This window comes from the organism of the source record quoted next, unplaced genomic scaffold (assembly GCF_019419815.1).
Source record: "Pyrus x bretschneideri cultivar Hongxiangsu unplaced genomic scaffold, Pyrus_bretschneideri_v1 Contig6, whole genome shotgun sequence".
NCBI lineage: Eukaryota > Viridiplantae > Streptophyta > Magnoliopsida > Rosales > Rosaceae > Pyrus > Pyrus x bretschneideri.
In genome coordinates, this window is record NW_025999798.1 from 6,570,616 (window position 1) to 6,594,002 (window position 23,387).

The 23,387-nt window shown below is 36.3% G+C and overlaps 1 pseudogene; it reads left to right on the forward strand.

The window, feature by feature from the left end:
• Nucleotides 1–1,368: 1,368 nt before the first annotated feature.
• LOC103961307 lies at nt 1,369–23,311 on the forward strand (annotated as a pseudogene).
• The last annotated feature ends 76 nt before the right edge of the window (nt 23,312–23,387 follow it).

Sequence of the window (23,387 nt, forward strand, 5' to 3'; positions counted from 1 at the left end):
AAGCTCAAGGATGCAACTGCAAGGATGAAAGGGAATGCAGAGGTGGAGGAACAGAATGATCGGGAAGTGGCAAAACAAATATGGCGGAAAATTGGAGTTGATGGAAGCGGCGGGGACGGATTGTTTCTTGTGAGGTTTTCTTTAGTGAGCATGATCAAGCACCAAGTCGTGCAATAACACAAGTAATATGAGCTATATATTAAGTAAGACTTTATTTAGGGTTGTGACTGGATAACAACCATTTGAAGGGAAAATATAAGAAACTAATTTGAAATTAGAATGATGCGGTTATGGTTTCTTTGACAATTGATTGCAACTGCTCACTTAATGGGAGGAAACAGTTGCAATGTATATATAGTGATGCTTGGTCCCTCTTCTCCGTGATCTATCCTTTGTTCCATATAGATTCGTTTGTTCCATTGAAAACCAGAGAATCCTAATGTGATCACAAGAGAGGAAAAGGCTAAACATTCTCCTAAGAATTAACTCATCGAGTGCTAAAGATGGCTGCAAACTCAGGTTAGGTTTGTCAGCCTTGTATACAAGTAATTAGGGTCAATGCATGTTCATTTAATGTCCATGCACAGCGTAGATTTACTGAATATTAAATAGCAAGGGTTTGATGGTATCGATCTCAAACTAAGGCCAACATGTAGTATCAGAGCCGGTCCATTCAAACCTAATTATGCTATATATATATATGGTGATGATGATGAACTTTCCGCTGCTGTTAATACATTTGTGAGATCCAGTATGTCCTGATGTTTATTATCGGTTTATGCTAGATGCATCAATCTGTAAAGCAAAATATAGTCATATTTTTAAGAATTAAATTTTGATGTTTTGATAATTGTTCTTCATATTACTTCAATAAGACTCAAGACATGCTCAGATTATCATAGAGTCTGCACTAATGCGCACTGCAGCAAATGATATACCAACATCTCATAAATATATGCGTATGGAATATGTGTTGAATTTTGAGTATTGATATTATGTAATTCACTTAACTCTTACACCAAAGTGTTCGAATAAGTATAAAGATTTATATGCATTTATAAGCAGTACTTCAAATAGCAGTTCATAATATTATCAAGTTAAGAAATTTCCAAAGAGATTTATTTACTGGGATTGTTATGAATTGATGTATAGTGAGTGATGAAATCAAGTACTTATGTGATTCTTCTTGCCTAAAGGTGTAGTATTACATAAGATTATGTCCCTTATACTTGGCTATGCAATGAAGTTGAAATTCATATGCTTTGTGGACATTTTCTTGCCTAAAGGTGTAACTGGTTTCATAGTTTAAGAGTGGCAAGACAATTAAGACTAATTCTTTTTTACAATACTTATGAATTTTCAATCCAAATGTCTCATGATGTAGAGTTTAATATGCTTAACCTTGTTAACATTGAGAAGTTGAATGGTAACAACTTCAACACTTGGAAGCAACATATTGAAATGAACTTGGGAATGCTTGAGTTCAACATTGCTTTCAAGACTCCTCAACCGATAACTTTAGTTAATGAAAGCACTGCTCAAGAAAGGGAACATTTTGTCAAATGGGAAAGAGCCAATCAGATGTCTCTTCTCATTATGCAGAATGTAATGGAAGAACACATCAGAGGTGGCATATCCAGTTGTGACATAGCCAAAGACTATATAGCTAAGATTGAGGAGAAGTTTAATAGGTCTGACAAGGCAGAAGTGGATGCATCACTTTCTACACTCATTAACAACAAGCATGATAGGTCAAGCAGTGTATGTGAGCATTTGTTGAAGATGGTGAACATTTCCAACAAACTGAATGCAATGGAAATTGGCATCACTAATCAATTTATGGTGCATATGGCTTTGTACTCTTTGTCTGGAAAGTATGACTAGATCAAAGTCAACTACAACACTCAGAAAGAACAATGGAGTGTTAATGAACTCATTGCCATCTGTTGTTAAGAGGAAGAGAGGTTGAAGAATTCCAAAGTTGAAAGAATGGAACTGGCTAATCTTGTCAATACTGGCAAAGGCAAAGGGAAAATGATCGTGTGGAACAAAAATGATAATTATAAGGGCAACAAACCCTCTGGATCTCGAACCACTCTAAATGATGCAATTGGTCCCAAGAAACAGTTCAAAGGTTCTGGTGTATCTCTCAAAACTACTGGAGCCTCTACCTCACTTGGTTTACAGGTTCAAAAACCTCATTTTAAAAAAGTGTTGTCATTGTCAATCCACTGATCATTTAAGGAAGAATTGCCCAGCTTTTAAGGCATGGTTAATCAGGAAAGGTATGACTGTTTTTGATGTTTTTGTTACTGTGGAATCAAGTATAGTTTTTGTACCCCAAAACACTTGGTGGTTTGACACTAGATGTTTTATCCATATAACGAATTCTTTGCAGGGATTTCAAAGCCAGAAGGAGACAAGTAGATAATCCTATAATGTTTATGTTGGGAATGGAAATAAAGTCATGGTTAAAGCAGTTAGTACTGTCATGTTGAAGCTGTCATCTGGTTATGTTTTAACATTGAACAGTGTACTTTATGTACCTTCACTAACAAGGAATTTGTTTTCAGTGACTCAGTTTGTTAAAAATAGTTTCTCTTATATTGGAGATGCCAATAAAATAAAATTTTATCTCAAGAACTAGTTTGATAGTTCTATTGGCTATGCTTTCCCAAATGGTGACCTTTGGCAAACTGAATGTACATATTATCATGATTGTTTCAATATTGTGCGTTCTGCAGCAAAGAGAATGCTCACTAATGATATTGGCATCGAAGATTCGGGCATATCTCCAAAGACATAATGTTGAGACTTAAGAAGGATGGTATGTTGTCAAATGTTCACCTTGATGACTTCAAGGATTGCATAGATTGCTTTAAAGGCAAGACCACTAATTTAACCAACAAGAATAAAGCTAAAAGAAGCAGCGATCTTTTGGAAATCATTCACACAGATATGTGTGGTCCATTTCCAACAAAAGCGATATGGAGACACTCTTACTTCCTTCTCTTTATTAATGACTTTTCACAATATATGTATATGTCATGTTCATATAGATATCAATACTCACATTTTATCTAACAAGCCTGCAAGCTTCAACATAAATCAATTTGATTAGTAACAAGAGTAATATAATCATAATATTAACAACAAAGTAATAATCTTTAATGTAAATGATAAGCAATATTTTACCAATTCCTCCTTGAGTCGATCCTCCTTTTCCATTAAGTTTCTATTAAAAACTCAGTTTTTTATTACTAAATGGTTTGCCCAACTCAAATTTATTGCAATTAGACAAAGGAACACGGAGATTTAAGTGGTTCACCAATTTGACTACGTCCACTAGGGTTGTATTTGTATTTCACTATTTATGGAAGATTTACAATACACGATTTTGGCTTAAAGGCCTTAACAATATGTAAAAGAAATGTAGAAAGTAATCTTAAAGGGGTGAATGGCTCTTCTTCTTGCTGGCTATGTTGTTACTGGTGTGTAGTTGTTCTCCCTCCCGTGTTCTTTCCTTATCTCTTCTCCTTCATTTATATAGAATGGAATCATATCAAGGCTGCTAGTTCTGGATGTTAAGGAGATCTTGGAACACGTCTGCACTTACATTTCAAATCCATATGTTCTCACCTCATTGGAAGATTTGGAACAAAATTGAATAGAAAATATTGTAACCAAATGATTAAGATTCTTCTTAGCCTTGTGAATAAACACTCTAAAACCACAAAATATTGACAACTCATGCACTTAGACACACGTACCAAGTCTATGGCTCTAAATAGACTCACAAAGGAGGGGAAATGACAGGGAAGAGGTGCACTGGATCACCTTGATCCGTTTCCAACCTGCAAACTCGATTCCTTGACCCGGTCATATCTCCTCCATCCAATGTCCGTTTGAGGTGATTTCGGTGTCTATGGAAAGCTCTTGGCGAACCTAACGTCCCTCTGGTGTTGGATTTTTAAATTTCTAACTCAATGTTACAAATCGAAGTCACAAAACCCACGATTGTCTAGACAGGTTTCTCCCATTTTTGGTGATTCCGAGAACAATTGCCGTCGACACCACCACCAAAGGACTCCCCTCAACCTCAAGAACAAAGCCCGTGCATTGGTTGAGGCATCAAAGCTTGTTCGGAGTCGAATCAAGAACCACCAATTTCTACGGTTCAGACGAGTTTTAGTGAAATTGGGGCTTTTCCCGACCAAAATGGCCTTAGTCATAGGTATGAAAGTTGTTCCTCTCATTGAGATCTTCATTCTTGTAAGATATAGAAATTTTTGGAGTTGTTGGATTTTTCGACGAGTCGAGGCTGCCGACTGCCACGCGCAGCGGCGTGTGGGGGAAAAAACCTGAGGTCATTCCTTAGGTTTTTCGACGTGCTGGACTCGAATCCGCTCTCCTTTTTCCGACATTCGACTGTTTTAAAATAGTTTTTTTATTAGCCGTACTTTGTACAAAAACGCTTTTATATATTAGTACGTTACGTATTTACCTAAATGGTTTCGTTTCTAGGCGAAATGCATCGCAAGGATTCTCGATGCTACGAGGCGAGTTTGACTTGGCGACATGATTTCTGAGTGGGCATTTGTTTATATACATACATACATATATATATATATATATATAAACTTTGTGGTTGTGAGAAACGTTTTTAAAATTGATTTATGCATAGCATGCCATGGTTCGATTGAGTTATATCTAAATATGCATTATTATGAATTGTGATTATGCCACATGATCCTACAGGAGGCGCAGGTAAGTTCAGGTGAGTTGTGTGTGATTGAAATGGTTGCATTATACTAGCATGCATATATTCATTTAGAGCTTATCATTGCTGCACCCGGTGTTAGTGCTCTTGTCCTGGGCCAGGGCCAGCCTTCACGTGATGTTCACCTCTTGCACCACACGCTCACCTTGGATCCAAGTAAGTCGTACATGTCGCATTAGGCGACTTCGACTCGTAGGTGACCCGTGCATAACGCTAGCTTCACGTGATTGTGGCACTAGAGCATATAATATTACACCTAGCCTGTCGTACATGTCACATTAGGTGATTCCGATTCGTGTTCTAGCATAGATTGATGAAAAATAGGTCTCGTCGTACAGGTCACATTAGGTGACTCCAACTGACATAATTGTTTAGATTGATTCAGACCTGACTTACATTTATTATTGCTGAGATACCATGGCATGGCATGCTTTTATTGTCACTGCATCTGTGCACTGACTTTCATACTTACGTAGTATTATTTTCTGGAAACTATACGGGTTTTACGGAGAGGGGTTAGTACTTTTGGGAAAAGAGAATGTGTTTTCTAAAGTTTTGTTTTTGCCCACTCACCCTTCTATTTTTCGCCCCACCAGGTTTTAGTAGCTGAGCTTCCGTATCGACGAGGATTCTTGGCAAATCCTAGTATACGTAGTGATGGTATAATCCTTATCTTACCTTACTGTACTTTACTTATGCTCTGTAATCACGTGTGAAATGGGTTCATTCCCGCTCACAACACACTCTTATAACTAGGCACTTTTAGGTTTAAATTTATTCACATTTTCCACATCACTACACTTTATGGCTTCATCACCTTCCAGGTGTCGACCAACACAACTTGATTCGGAGTCCTAGTGGACATTCCGGGTCGGGGTGTGTCATAAAATCACATCCAAAGGTCTTGCAAAATTTTTATTAATTCCCATACAAACTATTTCTTAAAACTAAAAATTTCAATTTTTTTGACAAAAACTGTGAGTAACCCATGTTTTCAATTGATTTTGAGAACTTTTACAGAATTAAGTGTAAGGAAAAATTTGAGTTATTCTAAGTTTTGAATAAAAACAGAGCGTGAAGCGTGCAAAAAAAAAATTAGTATATTCATTCGGTCATTTGTCAAACACTTAGTGGACTTGTTATCGTAAGTCAAACCAGGTTGTGCATCTAACAAACAGATATCGACACATGACGAAACAATTTGATGAATGTTATCAAGAGAATTTGTTAAGTAATCTCAACATAACTTACTGGGTGCTTGCGAGATATGCCTAGCAGACATTACACGAAACATTTGGTGGGCACAAAAGAAATTCATATCAAACATTCAAAGAGTCTTCGAAAGACATTCACATACATATTTTTTGGCTTCTGGATGGTCCAAGAATTACTTGATCCCAATGTGCACTTGTGACGGCCAAGGATTTGCTGTCCCTAAAATGGTGTCTCCTTTTGTGTCTCATTTCTATTTGTCACAAAACCCACGTTGTCCAGGCAGTTTTCTCCTCTTTTCGGTGATTCTAACAACGATTACTGTCGACACCACCACCAATGGACTTCCCTCAACCTTAGGAACAAAGCTCATGCATTGGTTAAGGCGTCGGAGCCTGTTTGGAGTTGAATCAAGAACCACCCATTTCTAGGGTTCCAACGGGTTTTAGTAAAATTAGGGCTTTTCCTAACCAAATTGGCTTTAGTCACAGGTACGAAAGTTGTTCCTTTCATTGAGATCTTCATTCCTGTAAAATTTAGGAATTTTTGGAGTTATTGGATTTTCCGGCGAGTCGGAGCTGCCGACTGCCACGCGCGGCGGCACGTGGGGAAAAAAACCCGAGGTCCTTCCTTAGGTTTTTCGACGTGCCGAACTAGAATCCACCCTCCTTTTTGTGAAATTCGACTGTTTTAGAATAGTTTCTTTATTAGCCGTACTTTGTACGAAGACGCGCTTATATATTAGTATGTTACATATTTACCTAAATGGTTTCGTTTCTTGGCGAAATGCATCGCAAGGATTCTTGATGTTATGAGGCAGGTTGGACTTGGCGACATGATTTGTGAGTGGGCATTTGTTTATATATATATATATGTATATATGTATAAACTTTGTGGTTGCCAGAAACGTTTTTAAAATTGATTTATGCATAACATGCCATGGTTTGATTGAGTTATATCTAAATATGCATTATTATGAATTGTGATTATGCCACATGATCCAATGGGAGGCGCAGATAAGTTCAGGTGAGTTGTGTGTGATTGAAATGGTTGCATTATATTAGCATGCATATATTCATTTAGAGCTTATCGTTACTGCACCCTGGTGTTAGTGCTCCCGCCTTGGGCTAGGGCCAACCTTCACGTGATGTTCACCTCTTGCATTGCACACTTACCTTGGATCCAAGTAGGTGTTAGCCTGTTGTACAGGTAGCACTAGGCGACTTCGACTGGTAGGTGACCCGTGCATAGCGCTATCTTCACATGATCGTAGCACTAGAGCGTATAATATTACACCTAGCCTGTCGTACAAGTCACATTAGGTGACTCTGACTTGTGTGCTAGCATAGACTGATGAACAATAGGTTCCGTCGTACAAGTCACATTAGGTGACTCCAACTGGCATGATTGTTTAGATTGATCCACACCTGACTTACATTTATTATTGCTGAGATACCATGGCATGGCATGCTTTTATTGTCACTGCATTTGTGCACTAATTTTCATACTAACATAGTATTATTTTCTAGAAACTATACGGGTTTTACTGAGAGGGGTTAGTACTTTTGGGAAAAGAGAAATGTGTTTTCTAAAGTTTTGTTTTTGCCCACTCACCCTTCTATTTTTCGCCCTTCCAGGTTTTAGTAGTTGAGCTTCCGTATCGACGAGGATTGTTGGCATATCCCAGTATAGGTGGCTACCTATGATGGTATAATCCTTATCTTACCTTACTGTACTTTACTTATGCTCTGTAATCACGTGTAAAATGGGTTCATTCTCGCTCATAGCGCACTCTTATAACTAGGCACTTTTAGGTTTAAATTTATTCACATTTTCCACATCACTACACTTTATGGCTTCGTCACCTTCCAGGTGTCAGCCAACACAGCTTGATTCGGAGTCTTAGTGGACACTTCGGGTTGGGGTGTGTCATAAAATCACATCCAAAGTTCTTGCAACATTTTTATTAATTCCCATACAAACTATTTCCTAAAACTAAAAATTTCATTTTTTTTGACAAAAATTGTGAGTAACCCACGTTTTCAATTGATTTTGAGAACTTTTAAAAAATTAATTGTAAGGAAAAATTTGAGTCATTCTAAGTTTTGAATAAAAATAGAGCATAAAGAGTGCAAAAAATTTTGGTATATTCATTCGGTCATTTGTCAAACACTTAGTGGGCTTGTTATTGTAAGCCTAACCAGGTTGTGCATCTAACAAACATATATCAACATATGATGAAACAATTTGATGAATGTTATCAAGAGAATTTGTTAAGTAATCTCAACATAACTTACCGAGTGCTTGCGAGATATGCCTAGCAGACATTACATGAAACATTTGGTGGGCACAAAAGAAATTCATATCAAACATTCAAAGAGTCTTCGAAAGACATTCACATACATATTTTTTGGCTTCCGGATGGTCTAGGAATTACTTGATCCCAATGTGCATTTGTGACGGCCAAGGATCTGCTGTCCCTAAAATGGTGTCTCCCTTTGTGTCTCCTTTCTATTTGTTTGACACGTGTCCTTCACTTTAATAGTGGTTAACTTTTGTTAAGCTTTATTATTTTCTATTGAGAAATAATAAAAAAAACCTCCAAAATACCAAAAGTCAAGCCGAAGCGGTCGAGACTGTCTATTTCCCCAACTTTTTCATCTTCATTGCCCTCCTGTCCCCCCCCCCCCCTAAAAAAAAAAACTCACGGAACACCCCAACCATCCCAAAAGTTGCCATAATTCTCATTGATGGTGTCCACTCTAAAACTAATCATGTTCCAGGAAAAACTGGAAACGATGTCCCATGAAAAATATATCGGTAAAGGTTAGAATTGAATTGAATAGGAATTGTCGTTTGGAATCTAATTGAACCAGAGCCAGTGATTTGATTTGAGTTGAACTAGAGCCGGCAATTTAAATTGAATTGAACAGGATCCGTCGATTTGATTTGAATCGAACTAAATTGGAGCCGGCGATTTGAATTGAATTTTTGATGAATTAGGAGATGAGGATATCGTGGGGATCGATTAGGCTCTGAAGCAGGAGTTTAGAAGGAGGGAGAGATACAAATTGAGACCGAGGGTGTTGTCGTTCGTGAGGTGGGGCGATTGAGGTGGTTGGCTGGCGGCACTGGTTGCTCGAGAATTTGACACTCCTCATGTATTTTGGGGAATTTCTTTTTTTTTGAACTCACTATAATCTTTATTAATTAATTAGTGAAATCATTTTTTTCAACTAAAAGAGGATGAAAAGACTACTTAGTCTTATATCACACAAAAATAAATGATGGGTAATAATATAATTTCACAAGTTCAAATTTTACTGTTTTTTATTAAAGCCTCACCTATAGGTGATATTAAAATACCTCCAATATTAAAAAAAAAAAAAAAACCAAAAACAAAAGCCTCCCACTCCCCCCACGTTCTCTCTCTCATTCTCTCCTCATTTTCTAAAAAAATGTGTTCATACACACAAAGTGTGTAGACAAATGTTAGTACAACTTAACAGAAGTAAACTTCTGTTAAAGTGGATGACACATGTCAAATAAATAGAAAGGAGAAATAGAAGGAGAAACCATTTTAGGGACAACAGAACCTTGGCCATTTGTCACTCGCCATATCAAAATATCAGCATACACGTGTCATGAAATTTGTTTTTTATAAATTAGGGAACCCAACAGTATTTTGCCACCTGTACGAGCTTTGTGTATTTTGGCAATGATGAAAAGATGTATAATAATTTAGGTTTGTCGATGAGTATGGCCCAACATAAAAATTGGACATACGATGTGAATTGAATTTTGCACAATTAAGGTGTGACAAGTGGCAATGGCGACGGCTGCATGATGTGCATCAATTGTGCATGCCTCGTCATTTATTATCATCAACAATTCCACCAAGAGGTGGATAAAATTTTTTATTGTGCTCGAAATACAGCATGTACATCATGTGTTTTTACATAAATAGAGGAAAATTTTATTTTTAGGTTGTTAATCTTTTTGACACAAGTATCTCACTAGAGTAATGCTATTCATACCATGTTTTTGTACCATATTTTCATACCACCTTAGGTGACATTTTATGTGGACAGCCACATCATTTGAATTAATCAGATTTTTAAATTTTGATCATTGTTTAATAAACTAATAATTAAGAAAAAATAGTTAATTAAATGATGATTGTGGTAAACGAGGAGTCTTTCTTATTCCTTTCCTTGAGTTTTGCAAATTTTTCAAATGATGTGGCTGTCCACATCAGATGCCACCTAAGATGATATAGAAATGTGGTATAAAAACATGGTATGAATAGCAGTACTCATCTCATTATTTATAAAGTGGGTACCACCCATAAATACATTGAAAAATCTTACTAAGAGGTGGGAGGTAGGCTCAACATCAACATGGAATGGAAGGAAAAAGATCCTCTCCGGATCCTCTTTGTGGAGATTCTACAGATCCTAACCGTTCATCATACATCGTGCTGCCAATTTTCGTCATGTACTATCATGTTTAATTTAAAATCAAAAAATTCAAATGATTTTTGACCAAACGATGTACAATAAATGACTAAGATGTGAGGATTCTTGCTATTTGAATTCGTATGTGATCCATATCAGGAATGGAGACCTATCGTAACTGCACATGGCACAATTCGTGTGTTCCATTTTTACCTTCAGAATTTGTGTGTCCTAACACCTAAGCATGTGACTCTTTTTGTCGGCTGGACGAGGACTCACTAGGGTCGACTGCACCAAGGTGACTCCTGAACATCCATTGTTGCTTCAAGAAACTTATAATTTAAGTTTAGAATTTATTTATTACATATATAACGTTAGCGAGTTAGATAAATAGTTGAATTTTAATTAACCATTAAATGCATTTTATATTTCATCATTATAAAAAGACAAGAGTTTACAGCTCGTCGCATACTCAAATTGACCAAATTTTTAACCGGTAATTTTGTAGCATTGTTATAACACTTGTATCTCGATTGAGTATGTTATGGAACATTGCCAATTAGTTTTTAGGGTGTACCTAGCAGAGTTGCTCACATTCTAACGTTGAAGAGTAAAGTTATCAAAACCGCTAATAACAACGTTGGCAAAAATATAAAAGCATCTCCAATGGGAACCCTAAATGGAGTTCCTACAACATTATAGTCCTTACATTAGAGACAAAAGGCTACCAATGGGTCATAATAGAATTCTTTAAAGTATCTCAATATATGAACTCGACAAATACCTTAAAGAAATCCTCAAATGCGAGGACTGTATGTATAGACTTAAAGAGTAGGCCCACTGTTGATTTCAAGTGGGAAACAACCCCACCCACATGAGAAAGCCTTATCTTTTCGGAATTTTTCTCTTTTTGAGAATGTTATACAATAGCTTATCTTTTTAGTTTTTTTGTTTTTTTTGTAGTTTTTCTCTTCCAAACATAGATATAACTTTTTAGTTTTTATCAACGACCACAATACTCTAACAGAATATTTCCTCAAAGTTATCCAGAAGCTAGAAGACAAAGGTGATGACTATGCACGGTTCTAACTTTCTAACTTTTGTTTGACCAAGGGAAGAAGGGACTCAAGAAAATAGAATCATAGTCAGCCACGTATGCGGGCAAAGATTGTGTTTCGTGCTGGCAAAGATAGGGTGCATGAAAATTTGGCACGTAAGATGAGGCAGGCTTAACGCATGAAAAATGAGATGTGTTTCGTGCACGCAAAATGAGGTGAGATCAATGCACGAAAATACTTCGCACGTAAAACGAGGCAGCCTAACGCATTCAAAACAATGTGATCCCAGGTGCATAGATCAACCATTGTTGCTTGCACGAAGCATTGTTGTTAGAGGTGGAGCATATATAAGTCATTATCAATATAGGGTAGGGTTTAGTTTTAATCTCACAGGTCAACCATTGTTTCCCGTATGAATCAATTGTGATCAACGCACGGAAAACAATGCGTGCTTCATGCATGCTAAACGAGGTGAGATTAACACACGAAAATACTTGGCACACAAAACGAGGCAGCCTAACACATGCATCCTAGGTGCATAGGTCAACCATTGTTGCTCGCACGAAGCATTGGTGTTAGAGGTGGAGCATATATAAGTCACTATCAATATAGGGTAGGGTTTATTTTTAATCTCATAGGTCAACCATTGTTTCCCGTACGAACCAATTGTGTTGGGGTAGGGCATTTATAGGGGTAATGAGGTATGGTTTAGTTTTAATCCCACAAGTAAGCCATGGTTTGTCGTACGAACTATAGGTGTCGAGGTAGGGCATTTATAGGGGATAGGTTTAGTTTTAATCCCATGGCTCGACCGTTGTTACCCGCATGAAGCATTGGTGTCGAGGGTGGGCATTTATAGGTCATTATTAATAGGGAGTAGGGTTTAGTTTTAATCTCAATGGTCAACCATGGTTGGCGGGACGAAGTATGATTGCTGGGGTTGGGGCATTTATAAGCTGCTATCAAACATGATAGAATTCACACAAAAGTCGTAACTTTTAATTCATTAACCCCTTCTTTAAAAAAAAAACATTTCTACGCCACGTCGCTACGAGGGAAAATAATTCAAGTGCGCTGGGCACTAAAACGCGTTGTGAACTCAGTGTGTTATTATTCACACGCCCCTAAACAATTGAAATCAAGGTGTTACTATTCACACGCCGCTAAAACCCAGACCTCATGGGCCTCCACTGCTTTTGTTGTGCCTTAGGCCTTCCCGAGGGCAAGAGTTTAGGCTTGGGCGTGAGTTTGGGTTGCGTCTCCCTCCGCCTAAACCATTTATTTTATTTTATTTTTTTAATTTTTTTAAGTTTTTGCTTTTCCCAACACCAAACTATCATCTTCATGTTCTACAAAATTTGTTTTCGATGAAAATCCATGTCAAAAAAAATATGAAAACAAGGATATAAATCTTAATCTAAAGGAATTTCAATCTAAATAAAGTAATGTAGGAATCAAAAAAATATTCAATGGAAAAAGAAAAAAGGAGGAAAAAAAAAAAAAAGGATACGATCGGTACTTTGCTTCTGATCCTCGCTAGTAAGAGTCGTTATTATGTTCAAATTAAGTCGCTATCTTCATACCCATCCGCCAATTTTCATTTTTTTTGGCCTTTTCAGTTTTTTTTTTCTTTTTTAATTTTTCTTTTATTTCTCTAACCATAAGAACAAACTATAAATTTCATGTTCTTCAACATATATTTTCCGTACAAAACCTATTATAATTCATATTTAAACACTTGAAATCAACGATTTAAAGCCTAAATTTAAAGATATTTTTGTAATTTTCCACTTTAAGAATCAATAAAAAATAGTTTTGAGACCTAATAAACGGTATGATCATGTCCAAAGATCTTGCAATATTTTCCTTAACTCCAAGACAAAATATTTGCTAAAGCTAAAAATTTGGATATTTTCCGATCGATTTTAAGAACTTTTACAACATTCGTTGTAAGCCAAAGTTGGAGTTATCTACTCGCACCACATATTTCCTAAAATTAATTTAGGACATTCCAACGGAATATTTCCTCAAAGTTATCCAGAAGCTACAAGACAAAGGTGATGACTATGCACGGTTCTAACTTTCTAACTTTTGTTCGACCAAGGGAAGAAGGGACTCAAGAAAGCAGAATCACAGTCAGCCACGTGTGCGGGCAAAGATTGTGACCAATCTTCATGTAACCTTACGTTGCCTCCATTCCCTACAGGCTCATTCCACATCGAAAACAAACCCAATAATGACATGAATTTATATCGTATTGGTACACCGTTATTCTAGTTTATCCGAATTAAAAGGAATCTTCTTCGAATTCCTTCTACCAAATTCACAAAGACCACAAATACCGTCACGTTTCGTTACAGTTCTATTTCAATTTTTAACACAGTTATATATTTTACAATTTACTAATGAATTTTAAATTTGAGACATAATCAATTTGTATCAAATTGTAGGGGGTGATCCCGTGGTTCGAGTCCCATTTTATCTACTACAATAGATTCTTTTTTTTTTTCCTCTCTCTCTATGTGTCCCATTGCTTATTAAAGCGGCGAAGCTAACAACTACTGTCCATACAAAGTTCACTTATTTTCTCTCTCTCTCTCTCTCTCTCTCTCTCCACTCTTTTTCGGAGGAGGATTCTTTACCCTCCTATTCGCATCCCCTTCCATCTCCTCCTCTTGCACATTGTTTTTTGTCTTATTATCTCTATAAAAAAATCAATATAAGATGTTGACGTGGCTTAGCCGTGACCGTTCAAATAGGAGGGCATGGAAGGGTAGAATGATTAGAAGGGTAGAGAATCCTCCTCTCTCTCTTTCTCTCTCTAGATTTTGAGCTGAAAACCAAACAAGCAGCCTCAAGCAAGAGATCTCCGCAGAGCCTGCAATGGAAGTAAGGAATTCTTTGAAACACAAGGGCCTCCACTGCTTTTGTTGTGCCTTAGGCCTTCCCGAGGGCAAGAGTTTAGGCTTGGGCGTGAGTTTGGGTTGCGTCTCCCTGCGCCTAAACCATTTATTTTATTTTATTTTTTTAATTTTTTTAAGTTTTTGCTTTTCCCAACACCAAACTATCATCTTCATGTTCTACAAAATTTGTTTTCGATGAAAATCCATGTCAAAAAAAATATGAAAACAAGGATATAAATCTTAATCTAAAGGAATTTCAATCTAAATAAAGTAATGTAGGAATAAAAAAAATATTCAATGGAAAAAGAAAAAAGGAGGAAAAAAAAAAAAAAAGGATACGATCGGTACTTTGCTTCTGATCCTCGCCAGTAAGAGTCGCTATTATGTTCAAATTAAGTCGCTAGCTTCATACCGATCCTCCCATTTTCATTTTTTTTGGCCTTTTCAGTTTTTTTTTTTTTTTAAATTTTTCTTTTATTTCTCTAACCATAAGAACAAACTATAAATTTCATGTTCTTCAAAATATATTTTCCGTACAAAACCTATTATAATTCATATTTAAACACTTGAAATCAACGATTTAAAGCCTAAATTTAAAGATATTTTTGTAATTTTCCACTTTAAGAATCAATAAAAAATAGTTTTGAGACCTAATAAACGGTATGATCATGTCCAAAGATCTTGCAATATTTTCCTTAACTCCAAGACAAAATATTTGCTAAAGCTAAAAATTTGGATATTTTCCAATCGATTTTAAGAACTTTTACAACATTCGCTGTAAGCCAAAGTTGGAGTTATCTACTCGCACCACATATTTCCTAAAATTAATTTAGGACATTCCAACGGAATATTTCCTCAAAGTTATCCAGAAGCTACAAGACAAAGGTGATGACTATGCACGGTTCTAACTTTCTAACTTTTGTTCGACCAAGGGAAGAAGGGACTCAAGAAAGCAGAATCACAGTCAGCCACGTGTGCGGGCAAAGACTGTGACCAATCTTCATGTAACCTTACGTTGCCTTCATTCCCTACAGGCTCATTCCACATCGAAAACAAACCCAATAATGACATGAATTTATATCGTATTGGTACACCGTTATTCTAGTTTATCCGAATTAAAAGGAATCTTCTTCGAATTCCTTCTACCAAATTCACAAAGACCACAAATACCGTCACGTTTCGTTACAGTTCTATTTCAATTTTTAACACAGTTATATATTTTACAATTTACTAATGAATTTTAAATTTGAGACATAATCAATTTGTATCAAATTGTAGGGGGTGATCCCGTGGTTCGAGTCCCATTTTATCTACTACAATAGATTCTTTTTTTCCTCTCTCTCTCTCTATGTGTCCCATTGCTTATTAAAGCGGCGAAGCTAACAACTACTGCCCATACAAAGTTCACTTATTTTCTCTCTCTCTCTCTCTCTCTCTCTCTCTCTCTCTCCACTCTTTTTCGGAGGAGGATTCTTTACCCTCCTATTCGCATCCCCTTCCATCTCCTCCTCTTGCACATTGTTTTTTGTCTTATTATCTCTATAAAAAAATCAATATAAGATGTTGACGTGGCTTAGCCGTGACCGTTCAAATAGGAGGGCATGGAAGGGTAGAATGATTAGAAGGGTAGAGAATCCTCCTCTCTCTCTTTCTCTCTCTAGATTTTGAGCTGAAAACCAAACAAGCAGCCTCAAGCAAGAGATCTCCGCAGAGCCTGCAATGGAAGTAAGGAATTCTTTGAAACACAAGGGCCTCCACTGCTTTTGTTGTGCCTTAGGCCTTCCCGAGGGCAAGAGTTTAGGCTTGGGCGTGAGTTTGGGTTGCGTCTCCCTGCGCCTAAACCATTTATTTTATTTTATTTTTTTAATTTTTTTAAGTTTTTGCTTTTCCCAACACCAAACTATCATCTTCATGTTCTACAAAATTTGTTTTCGATGAAAATCCATGTCAAAAAAAATATGAAAACAAAGATATAAATCTTAATCTAAAGGAAGTTGAATCTAAATAAAGTAATGTAGGAATAAAAAAAATATTCAATGGAAAAAGAAAAAAGGAGGGAAAAAAAAAAAAAGGATAAGATCGGTACTTTGCTTCTGATCCTCATTTGTAAGAGTCGCTAGTATGTTCAAATTAAGTCGCTAGCTTCATACCGATCCTCCCATTTTCATTTTTTTGGCCTTTTCAGTTTTTTTTTTCTTTTTTAATTTTTCTTTTATTTCTCTAACCATAAGAACAAACTATAAATTTCATGTTCTTCAAAATATATTTTCCGTACAAAACCTATTATAATTCATATTTAAACACTTGAAATCAACGATTTAAAGCCTAAATTTAAAGATATTTTTGTAATTTTCCTTTTTAAGAATCAATAAAAAATAGTTTTGAGACCTAATAAACGGTATGATCATGTCCAAAGATCTTGCAATGTTTTCCTTAACTCCAAGACAAAATATTTGCTAAAGCTAAAAATTTGGATATTTTCCAATCGATTTTAAGAACTTTTACAACATTTGTTGTAAGCCAAAGTTGGAGTTATCTACTCGCACCACATATTTCCTAAAATTAATTTAAGACATTCCAACGGAATATTTCCTCAAAGTTATCCAGAAGCTACAAGACAAAGGTGATGACTATGCACGGTTCTAACTTTCTAACTTTTGTTCGACCAAGGGAAGAAGGGACTCAAGAAAGCAGAATCACAGTCAGCCACGTGTGCGGGCAAAGATTGTGACCAATCTTCATGTAACCTTACGTTGCCTCCATTCCCTACAGGCTCATTCCACATCGAAAACAAACCCAATAATGACATGAATTTATATCGTATTGGTACACCGTTATTCTAGTTTATCCGAATTAAAAGGAATCTTCTTCGAATTCCTTCTACCAAATTCACAAAGACCACAAATACCGTCACGTTTCGTTACAGTTCTATTTCAATTTTTAACACAGTTATATATTTTACAATTTACTAATGAATTTTAAATTTGAGACATAATCAATTTGCATCAAATTGTAGGGGGTGATCCCGTGGTTCGAGTCCCATTTTATCTACTACAATAGATTCTTTTTTTTTTCTCTCTCTCTATGTGTCCCATTGCTTATTAAAGCGGCGAAGCTAACAACTACTGCCCATACAAAGTTCACTTATTTTCTCTCTTTCTCTCTCTCTCTCTCTCTCTCTCCACTCTCTTTCGGAGGAGGATTCTTTACCCTCCTATTCGCATCCCCTTCCATCTCCTCCTCTTGCACATTGTTTTTTGTCTTATTATCTCTATAAAAAAATCAATATAAGATGTTGACGTGGCTTAGCCGTGACCGTTCAAATAGGTGGGCATGGAAGGGTAGAATGATTAGAAGGGTAGAGAATCCTCCTCTCTCTCTTTCTCTCTCTAGATTTTGAGCTGAAAACCAAACAAGCAGCCTCAAGCAAGAGATCTCCGCAGAGCCTGCAATGGAAGTAAGGAATTCTCTGAAACACAAGGGCCTCCACTGCTTTTGTTGTGCCTTAGGCCTTCCCGAGGGCAAGAGTTTAGGCTTGGGCGTGAGTTTGGGTTGCGTCTCCCTGCGCCTAAACCATTTATTTTATTTTAATTTTTTAATTTTTTTAAGTTTTTGCTTTTCCCAACACCAAACTATCATCTTCATGTTCTACAAAATTTGTTTTCGATGAAAATCCATGTAAAAAAAAATATGAAAACAAGGATATAAATCTTAATCTAAAGGAATTTCAATCTAAATAAAGTAATGTAGGAATAAAAAAAATATTTAATGGAAAAAGAAAAAAGGAGGAAAAAAAAAAAAAAGGATACGATCGGTACTTTTCTTCTGATCCTCGTAAGTAAGAGTCGCTAGTATGTTCAATTTAAGTCGCTATCTTCATACCGATCCTCCCATTTTCATTTTTTTTGGCCTTTTCAGTTTTTTTTTTCTTTTTTAATTTTTCTTTTATTTCTCTAACCATAAGAACAAACTATAAATTTCATGTTCTTCAAAATTTATTTTCCGTACAAAACCTATTATAATTCATATTTAAACACTTGAAATCAACGATTTAAAGCCTAAATTTAAAGATATTTTTGTAATTTTCCACTTTAAGAATCAATAAAAAATAGTTTTGAGACCTAATAAACGGTATGATCATGTCCAAAGATCTTGCAATATTTTCCTTAACTCCAAGACAAAATATTTGCTAAAGCTAAAAATTTGGATATTTTCCAATCGATTTTAAGAACTATTACAACATTCGTTGTAAGCCAAAGTTGGAGTTATCTACTCGCACCACATATTTCCTAAAATTAATTTAGGACATTCCAACGGAATATTTCCTCAAAATTATCCAGAAGCTACAAGACAAAGGTGATGACTATGCACGGTTCTAACTTTCTAACTTTTGTTCGACCAAGGGAAGAAGGGACTCAAGAAAGCAGAATCACAGTCAGCCACGTGTGCGGGCAAAGATTGTGACCAATCTTCATGTAACCTTACGTTGCCTCCATTCCCTACAGGCTCATTCCACATCGAAAACAAACCCAATAATGACATGAATTTATATCGTATTGGTACACCGTTATTCTAGTTTATCCGAATTAAAAGGAATCTTCTTCGAATTCCTTCTACCAAATTCACAAAGACCACAAATACCGTCACGTTTCGTTACAGTTCTATTTCAATTTTTAACACAGTTATATATTTTACAATTTACTAATGAATTTTAAATTTGAGACATAATCAATTTGTATCAAATTGTAGGGGGTGATCCCGTGGTTCGAGTCCCATTTTATCTACTACAATAGATTCTTTTTTTTTTCTCTCTCTCTATGTGTCCCATTGCTTATTAAAGCGGCGAAGCTAACAACTACTGCCCATACAAAGTTCACTTATTTTCTCTCTCTCTCTCTCTCTCTCTCTCTCTTTCTCTCTCTCCACTCTTTTTCGGAGGAGGATTCTTTACCCTCCTATTCGCATCCCCTTCCATCTCCTCCTCTTGCACATTGTTTTTTGTCTTATTATCTCTATAAAAAAATCAATATAAGATGTTGACGTGGCTTAGCCGTGACCGTTCAAATAGGAGGGCATGGAAGGGTAGAATGATTAGAAGGGTAGAGAATCCTCCTCTCTCTCTTTCTCTCTCTAGATTTTGAGCTGAAAACCAAACAAGCAGCCTCAAGCAAGAGATCTCTGCAGAGCCTGCAATGGAAGTAAGGAATTCTCTGAAACACAAGGGCCTCCACTGCTTTTGTTGTGCCTTAGGCCGTCCCGAGGGCAAGATTTTAGGCTTGGGCGTGAGTTTGGGTTGCGTCTCCCTGCGCCTAAACCATTTATTTTATTTTATTTTTTTAATTTTTTTAAGTTTTTGCTTTTCCCAACACCAAACTATCATCTTCATGTTCTACAAAATTTGTTTTCGATGAAAATCCATGTCAAAAAAAATATGAAAACAAGGATATAAATCTTAATCTAAAGGAATTTCAATCTAAATAAAGTAATGTAGGAATAAAAAAAATATTCAATGGAAAAAAAAAAAGGAGGAAAAAAAAAAAGAAAAAAAAAGGATACGATCGGTACTTTTCTTCTGATCCTCGTAAGTAAGAGTAGCTAGTATGTTCAAATTAAGTCGCTAGCTTCATACCGATCCTCCCATTTTCATTTTTTTTGGCCTTTTCAGTTTTTTTTTTCTTTTTTAATTCTTCTTTTATTTCTCTAACCATAAGAACAAACTATAAATTTCATGTTCTTCAAAATATATTTTCCGTACAAAACCTATTATAATTCATATTTAAACACTTGAAATCAATGATTTAAAGCCTAAATTTAAAGATATTTTTTGTAATTTTCCACTTTAAGAATCAATAAAAAATAGTTTTGAGACCTAATAAACGGTATGATCATGTCCAAAGATCTTGCAATATTTTCCTTAACTCCAAGACAAAATATTTGCTAAAGCTAAAAATTTGGATATTTTCCAATCGATTTTAAGAACTTTTACAACATTCGTTGTAAGCCAAAGTTGGAGTTATCTACTCGCACCACATATTTCCTAAAATTAATTTAGGACATTCCAACGGAATATTTCCTCAAAGTTATCCAGAAGCTACAAGACAAAGGTGATGACTATGCACGGTTCTAACTTTCTAACTTTTGTTTGACCATGGGAAGAAGGGACTCAAGAAAGCAGAATCACAGTCAGCCACGTGTGCGGGCAAAGATTGTGACCAATCTTCATGTAACCTTACGTTGCCTCCATTCCGTACAGGCTCATTCCACATCGAAAACAAACCCAATAATGACATGAATTTATATCGTATTGGTACACCGTTATTCTAGTTTATCCGAATTAAAAGGAATCTTCTTCGAATTCCTTCTACCAAATTCACAAAGACCACAAATACCGTCACGTTTTGTTACAGTTCTATTTCAATTTTTAACACAGTTATATATTTTACAATTTACTAATGAATTTTAAATTTGAGACATAATCAATTTGTATCAAATTGTAGGGGGTGATCCCGTGGTTCGAGTCCCATTTTATCTACTACAATAGATTCTTTTTTTTTCTCTCTCTCTCTATGTGTCCCATTGCTTATTAAAGCGGCGAAGCTAACAACTACTGCCCATACAAAGTTCACTTATTTTCTCTCTCTCTCTCTCTCTCTCTCTCTCTCTCCACTCTCTTTCGGAGGAGGATTCTTTACCCTCCTATTCGCATCCCCTTCCATCTCCTCCTCTTGCACATTGCTTTTTGTCTTATTATCTCTATAAAAAAATCAATATAAGATGTTGACGTGGCTTAGCCGTGACCGTTCAAATAGAAGGGCATGGAAGGGTAGAATGATTAGAAGGGTAGAGAATCCTCCTCTCTCTCTTTCTCTCTCTAGATTTTGAGCTGAAAACCAAACAAGCAGCCTCAAGCAAGAGATCTCCGCAGAGCCTGCAATGGAAGTAAGGAATTCTCTGAAACACAATTTCTAGGGTTTCTTGAAATTCCACCCACCTGGTTTTCTTAGCCGTGTACAAAGTTTGCCATCTTTGCTCCAATTTATATCAACCTTCTTCTTGTTTTATTTTCAATTGTATTATATATATATACACACACAAAGGTAAAATTCAATATATATTTTAATAAAAGCAATAATATTTGAAATAAATAAACTTTTAAAAAACAAAAAATAACAGTAAAACAGTGAAAAAAGCCAATTGCCACACTCAAGAGGCTAGCTTTATGAAACAAATAATTAGTGAGATAAATGTGGAGCTTAAAGATGCAAAATTTGTGCACCCACTTTGTTGCTCTGGGTAAGCAAGGCACTCAATCAAGTTCTGATGTGTTGCTCAAGTTTTGATCTTTGAGCTCCTCCTCCAATGGGGCTTTGTCGATTTCGGGTAGATTTGTGTTAATTGTCTTGACACTCCGTTGGCGTAGAAATTGGTGCAAAATTTCGCTTTCATAGGTGATATCCGGAGGCACTTGAGTTGAGATACAGGGGAAATTATGTTTCGACTACCAAGTACACAGCGGCGAACTTCATTCCAAAGTCATTGTTTGAGCAGTTTAGGAGGGTTGCAAATATATACTTTCTCGTCGTAGCCTGTGTTTCGTAACTTCGTTCAGTCCGTTGGCCCCCTTTAGAGTTGTTAGTGTAGCTGTGCCATTGATAGTGGTGATCAGAGCTGCTATGGCTAAGGAAGCTGTTGAAGATTGGAGGCAAAGAAAGCAGGTAAACATTTTCGCGGTATTGGTATTACTAGTTCTTTGAAGTTGTATGGTCATATTCGAATTAGGGCTCTTTTAGGAACTGCTTTTCAATGACTGAAAGCGCTTTTACAAATTATCTATAAAGAATATAGAGTGTAGTTGCATTTGAATTGTGCAAGGGGAAGGTTTAGAAGATGTAGTCATTTTGGTTGTTGTAGGATCAATGCTATTAGGAAGTAGCTCGAAATTAATATTTTGGTTGTTTTTTTTATTTGTTTCTCCTAATTGAATTGGCTACAAATTCGAAACTGTTTCAAGATATTGAGGCAAACAGTGGAAAGGTTAGAGTTTATGGTTGGAATTGCACATTCTACAAGACCAGATGGAAGAAACTCCGGGTTGGAGATGCTGTGCACAAGGATGAGTACTTTCCTGCGGATCTGCTTTTGCTTTCGTCAAGCTATGAGGATGGGATTTGCCATGTTGATACTATGAACCTTGATGGAGAAACTAATTTAAAATTGAAGCATGCATTGGAGGTGACATCCCATCTTCAAGATGAAGATTCCTTGGAAAAATTTTAAGCGGTGATCAAGTGTGAGGACCCAAATGAAAATCTATTTTTATTTGTTGGGACATTGTTCTATGATGGAAAGCCTTACTCGCTTTCCTTACAACAGATGCTCTTAAGAGATTCTAAGCTGAAAAATACTGAATATGTCTATGGTGTCATCGTCTTTACTGGACACGACACAAAAGTGATGCAGAATGCAACAGATCCTCCTTCAAAGAGAAGTAAAATCGAGAGGAAAATGGATAAGATAATCTACATTCTTTTCAGTTCTGTGGTCGTGATAGCCTTTACTGGATCTCTCTTTTTTGCAATCAACACTAGACGGGATATAAGTGGTGGAAATATAAGAAGGTGGTATCTTCGTCCAGATCATTCAACCGTGTTTTATGACCCCAAAAGACCAGCACTTGCGACTTTTTTCCATTTCTTGACAGCGCTTATGTTGTATGGATATTTAATACCAATATCTTTGGAGAGGGCGCTGGCAAACAGAAAGGACGGAGTCAATGGACTGCCTGAAACTGGTGATGTATTAGATCATGCTAGTTATAATGTTGACTCTGGAGAGTCAATAAAGGGTTTCAACTTTAGAGACGAACGCATCATGAATGGGCACTGGGCAGTGGGTCAATGAACCTCATTCGGATATCATACAGAAATTCCTTCGGGTTTTAGCAATCTGTCATACGGCCATTCCAGTTGTGGATAAA